Source organism: Dipodomys ordii, unplaced genomic scaffold (assembly GCF_000151885.1).
Source record: "Dipodomys ordii isolate 6190 unplaced genomic scaffold, Dord_2.0 Scaffold92, whole genome shotgun sequence".
Taxonomy (NCBI): Eukaryota; Metazoa; Chordata; class Mammalia; order Rodentia; family Heteromyidae; genus Dipodomys; species Dipodomys ordii.
This window is the reverse complement of record NW_012267308.1, coordinates 2349614-2355776: the sequence shown is the minus strand read 5'-3', so window position 1 is coordinate 2355776 and position 6163 is coordinate 2349614. Positions and strand designations below refer to the sequence as shown.

At 47.2% G+C, this 6163-nt stretch overlaps 1 protein-coding gene across 1 annotated transcript in view; it reads right to left on the bottom strand.

Annotated features, from left to right (window-relative positions):
• Znf507 (zinc finger protein 507) overlaps positions 1-530 on the bottom strand; it is a 22102-nt gene extending 21572 nt beyond the window's left edge. Inside the window, exon 1 of the mRNA XM_013026356.1 lies at positions 439-530. The gene's annotated coding sequence lies outside the window, so the exon portion shown is untranslated. The remainder of the gene's footprint in view (positions 1-438) is intronic.
• Positions 531-6163: the final 5633 nt, after the last annotated feature.

The following is a 6163-nucleotide window of genomic DNA, read 5'->3' as shown; positions in this document are numbered from 1 at the left end:
GATCCACTGGAGAAACAATACCCTGGGTGGGCGGGGTGGGATGGAGGCGGGGTAGGAGGGGGCGCGAGTAAACTGGCGAGTGGTTGGGTGCCAACCTGGCAGGTCTAAGCGATTTTTTCCCTTCTGGCAAGAAAGCCCCAGGAAAGCAGCGACCGGCTCCGGCGGGGCCTGGCCTGGGGACTGGGTTGGGGGAGTGACAGGAGGCCGGGAAGCGGAGCAGCGGGGCCTCCCCGCCGCCCCCGGGGTGAGCACGGGGTGGGTGGGGGGGGGAGAGGCACGGGGAGGTGCTGTCTCTAACGGGCCTGGCGGGGCCAGGGCCTTGTGTGGCGGGCGGGTGTCAGGCCGCCGGTGCAGGCGGCGGAGGCCTGGGCCCACCTCGCACATGGCCGGCGGCGGGGTCCGCGCGCGGAGGTGTGTGTGTGTGGGAGGCCCCGGTACCTGAGGGTCGGGCGGCGGCTGCTGCTTCCGCGAGCCTCCGGTGGCCGGCCAAGGCCTGGGGGGTGCCCTCACTCTCGTTCCTCACCCGCCTCTCTCCCGGATTTTTCCCCTCTTTGCCTTCCCTCGTTCCCTCTTCCTCACTCGGGAGCCGCAAGATGGCGGCGCCGGGGCCGATCACGTGAGACGCGGGCGGGTCAGGTGACCCTGCTGGTCGGGAGGGACGTGGGCGGGCGTAGCGATAAGCCACGCCCACCAAGGCAAACCCGGGCACTTGCTCTTCTGGCGGGAAAGAGCGAACGGGTGGGCTGCTTGTGGGGTTCGGGCCTCACCTTGGCTCTGGCGGGGTGTCGGGGGGCTTTGAACCGTCCTGTCCTGGGTTGGAGAGGTCTAGAAGTCGGTGAAAGTTCACTGTGTACTCAGGTAAACGTTCCGTGTGCCGATCTGAGCACCACCCCACCTGACCACAGTTACCCTACCGCTAAAGGCTTTGGCTTTCTGACCATACTTGTGGATGCGAACAGAGTTGAGATCTAATTACTTTTTTAAAATATTACTTTATTATTGAGGTGATTGTTTTATGCCAATCCTGGAGCTTGAACTCAGGGCCTAGGCACTGTGCCTTAGCTTTTTTATTCAAGGCTGGCACTCTACCACTTAAGCCACAGCTCCATGTCTGGCCTTTTGGTGGTTAATTGAAGAGCTTCGTGGGCTTTCCTGCCGGGGCTGGCTTCAAACCCTGACCCTCAGAGCTCATCCTCCTGAGTAGCTAGGATTACAAGCATGAGTCGATGGTGCCTGGCAGGAATCTTCTTTCTTTTCTTTCTCCCTTCCTCTTTCTTTCCTTTCTTGTTGGTCCTGGGGCTTGAACTCTGGGCCTAGGTGTTCTTCCTCAGCTCTTCAGCTCAAGGCCAGTGCTCTACCACTTGAGCCACAGCACCACTTCCTTCTTTCTTTTCTTTCTTTCTTTTTTTTTTTTTTTGAGGCTTTCTCATCTTAAATGTAGAAGTCCTAGCTAAGGCTTTAATCCAGAAATGTCTGAGTAGGGGCAGTGCTAGCCCTAAGAGGTCAATTTGCTTAACAGCATTTTCTGAGTTTGTAAGGACAAATATGGTTAATTTCCACAACATAACACAACTTTGCTGAAGGCCACCATAGTGTTTGTCATTTGGAATATACAACAGGATGTGAGCAGTCCTGTTTGGGGGTCCACTGCTAATATGTTGACATACAAAGTGAGTAATACACAGTGTTTTCCAAGAACACTAGCTTGTCTGTATTACATACACATACATATACATATACATATGCCTGTACTGGAGCTTGAGCTCAAGACCTTGTACTCTTACTTGGCTTTTTTTTTTTTTTTTTTTGCTGAGGATTGTGGTTTGAAACCAGCTTAGGCAGGAAAGTGTATGAGACTCGTGAAGGTTTGACTCCCACAGTTATCCCAGGCAAAATCCCAGGTATGTGCGAACTTGTTTGATGTGCTGGAAGGGCAATCCACATAAGCCCAGCTGTAAACATCCCATTGTGAGCCCAACTGAAAAGCCTCCACCTCCTTTGACCTAGCGGCTTTTTCATTCACCTCTGCCTCCTGGCTTAGTGAGACCTCCTATAAACACCCAGCTCTTGTCCCAACTCTCTGGCACAACTCCAAACCTGCAGGAAGGTCTGTGTCCCTCACTGTTCCTTAATAAACAATCCTCGCCTGTTGATGATCGAGTCCAGCCTATTCCTTTTCCATTCTCCTCCATTTTCCCAACAACTCTTATTTCCAGTTAACCACCAAAAAGCCAAAAGTGGAGATGTAGCTCCAGTGGTAGGAGAGCCAGCCTTGAGCAGAAAAAGCTAAGGGTTGTAAGGTATATTAAATAGGTAGGTTTCATTAGGTAGCCGGTGAAGAGAATACCACGTAAGGGTTGTAAGGTATATTAAATAGGTAGGTTTCATTAGGTAGCCGGTGAAGAGAACACCATGAGCTATTCAGGCAGAAGTTTATTTAGTGAACTGCTGCCCTGGCCGTGCATGTTGGAGAGGCATGGATGAAAAGGAAAAGCGGACCACCCACCCCTGGGCCAGGACATATCTAGGCCAGGGACTGGAAGAGGTGTGGCCAGGTAGGGGCAAAGGTGTGGCCACACTAGATGCAGATGTGACCTCAGAGTCACATCCTCTGACCTCCTAAGGTCAGATGGGAATCATGTGACCAGAGGTGGCCCAGGCTGTGACCTAGCAGGAGGGGAAAGTGACTGCTTCCCGGTCTGCCAATTGCCTAGGTAACAGATATTGGGTGGAGACTTAGCCAAGAGGTAGGGAGGTGTCCTTCTGCAGACCTTACAAGGGTGAGCTCCCAGGCCCTGAGTTCAAGCCCCAGTCCCAGTACCAAAAGGAAAAAAAAAAGGAGGAAGAGAGAGAGAAGAGGAGAAAAGGGAGAGAATATAGGATACCAAATCTGGCTTAAAACAGACAACTTCAGAAACTTGTGATACATAAACGTTAGCATTTCTTTTTCCTATAGAACTCTCCAGAAAAAAAAAAAATCACAGCAAGTCAGAGGAATGCAGACCTTCGGGTGCTTCAGGTGTAGTTGCATTCAACTTGCAGAACATCACATCTAAACTCTTCTCCCACCTTTCTCCTGCTGCAGAATGTTATTTGTCATGATTTAATTAACAATCATCGTAAGATTCAGTGTTTCAGATAGGAAACTTGCTTACTGAGTTATCTCACATCTACTCAATGGATTCTGATTCTCTTCCCAGATGAGAGATAACCCAGATGGCTAGTCCTGTCTCATTATTCTATTTGGAGCTCATTAATTAGTTGATAAGGTTAAAGTTTGATTCTTCTACAAGAATCATGGGTCTGTATCTCCCAAAGTGACCCAGGAGTCTGATAACACAGAGTGCTTTACAACTTAAACCAGAACATTCTACAAATTTGGGGGATAAGAATAGTGTATGAAGTTGCAAGACACCAAATCACTTGAAATATGTGGAGTCCTATTTGTTTCTAGCCATGATACTTCTGAAGGACACCTTATCTTTGGTGCACTAAGGTTATATATTTTTTTTCTTGAAAGGATTAATCTTTTTTCTTTTTTACTTGTGTCAGTACTGAGCCTTGAACTCAGGGCCTCATGGTTTGGTTGGCCTTTTTTGTTTGTCAGTCAGGGGGCTTGAACTCAGGGCCTGGGCTCTGTCCCTGAGCTCTTTTGCTCAAGGCTAGTGCTCTTGAGCCACAACACCACTGACAGTTTTCTGGGGATTCATTGGAGAAAAAAGTCTCATGGGGACTTTGCTGCTTGGGCTGGCTTCAAACTGTTATCTTCAAATCTGAGCCTCCTAAATATCTATAGGATTACTAGTCTAAGTCACAGGTGCCTGGCTTAATAGTCATTTTTTATCAAAACCTTAAAAAATCACATACTGCCTTGCTTCTGTGGATTAGCTTAGTGGAATAGAGCACCTACCTCGATGGTTCTGTTTCTAACACTACTTCCACAAAGGAAAGGTCAACGAAAGATGAGAAAAGGCTGCAAGGCAATTAAAGGCAAAAGGATGTGGTAGCATGTACTGAGAAAATAAACTCAACCCATGTGCCAGGGGCTCACATACATCATCCTAAGATCTGAGGATCATGGTTTGAAGCCAGGTCAGGGCAGGAAAATCCATGAGACTTTTATTTCCAATTAACCACCAAAAAGCCAGAAGTGAAAGTGTGGCTCATGTGGTAGAGTACCAGTGTTGAGCAAAGAAGCTAAGGGACAGTGCCTAGGCCCTGGGTTCAAGCTCCATTACTTCCTTTATTATTTTTTTCTAACTTCAGATGTCAGGTATATGGATGCACAGAGTTTAATTATAGGAGTCTTCAGAGATCAAAACGGGGCTTCATCATTAAGAATAATGGCAAGGCTTGATTTTATTAATGAACGAAGATTGCTTGATGTAAGTCAGAAGGCATGAAAGATGAACAGACATGACATATTATTATACATACAGCTGTCAGTAATAAATTAACATTAGCTCTGGATTCTATACACTTTGCATCCTGAATATACACCTAGAAATACTTCATAATTATAGTTCAGGTCTGAGAAATCATCATAAATTATCCATCTGTCATTCATCCTGAGCTAAAAGCCACAAACCCATGTTATTTCAGTGCTACATATTGATGTCTAAAATCTCTGGTGATATGAGACACACATGTTAATTAATTTCTTACTGAGGGCCCCAAATAGGGCAGAAAATATACTTGGAAGAAGAGGAGAAAGCAGGGTTGACTGTGAAGATTGGGGTTTGCTAACAGCTGTTAGCAACTTCTTTCTTTTGGATCTGAGATGTTAATTTGTTTAGAAAAAGTCCATCAAGAATAGGAACTGGCAGGGAGCCAGTGGCTGGTGCCTGTAATCCTAGTTACTCAGGAGGCTGAGCTCTGAGGATTGCAGTTCATAGTCAATCTGGGCAGGAAAGTCTCCCTGATTCTTACAATTTTAAGTAATTGTATAAACAGGTTTCAGTTACACAAGTCAGATTTTGAATACAATGCCTTTTGGTCAGTACTACCCCTTCCATTGTTCTTCCCCATCTCCCCCAGTATCATTCATACCGTGAGACTCTTTTCTCCAATGAATTGACAAAAAGCCAGAAGTGGAGCTGTGAGTCAAGTGGTAGATCTCCAGCCTTGAACAGAAAAATCCCAGGGAAAGCACTCAGACTTCAATGCCCCCCCTCCCCTGCCCCCTCACCACAAGGACATGCGTCTGTGGTGGTGCCATCTAGTGGCTGACTTGGAATATGTAGTCAAGCCACAAAGCACCACTCTTAGTGGGGCATTTGGCTCTCTGCAGCGAACCCAAACCGGATCTCAGGGCTCTGTTTCAGTTTAAGAGTCTGATTTCTGGCAGAGATTCTCTGGGTGAATGTTGATTTATGTCTGTGACCCAGGAAACCCAGCAGTAGCAGCAGCAGCTGCTACCACAGCAGCAGCAGGCTGGGCATGGAGTTAGAGCAGGGCTGCTTTTTGAGAGTGACAGGAGGCTCCATTCGGGCCTAGTGTGCATATGTCACAGATTTGGGCTGTATCAAAGTGGGGCTCAACAGAGCTGTGGGAAGTTGCAAGAGGAGCTTGCCTCCGCCAGCCACACTGTCTCTCTGCTTCAGTGCAGTCTGGTGATTGGAACGCTTAAGCAATTTTTTAGTCGTCTTTGTCGATAAAGCCAGTCTCTTCTCTTGCAAAGGAATGGAAATGAGATTTTTTTGAGGCCTCCACAAAGAACTGTCTTCCTTTTGCCACTTCTATCTGTCTAGGAGTTAGGTAGGAGCTCAGCTAAGCTGGGTGGTAGCTATTTGCTATGCTTCAAACCCTGTTGACAGGTAATACCATTTGCTTCTGAACAAGGGGGTAATTGTAATAGGATATTGTGAAATTCCTCCCAGGGAAGAAGTGTTTTCCTTAAAGCATCCACCTTTATTGATGAGAGGGGTAGAAGAAGGAAATGAAAAGGGAAAGATGAAGAAAGACACTAAAAGAAAGACTACTAATCAAACCAAGAGAGCCTAGCTCAGCGGCAATCCAGGGGCTTCAAAATATGTCATTTGTTATTTTGACAGCTCCTCTTGAGGTGACAGACTAGAAGGAGTCACTAGCATCGTTGTCAGATGGCCTGGAGTTCTACTTCTTGCTTCTTAAAGACATCAGTAAAAATGAGCATGGTGGTGCA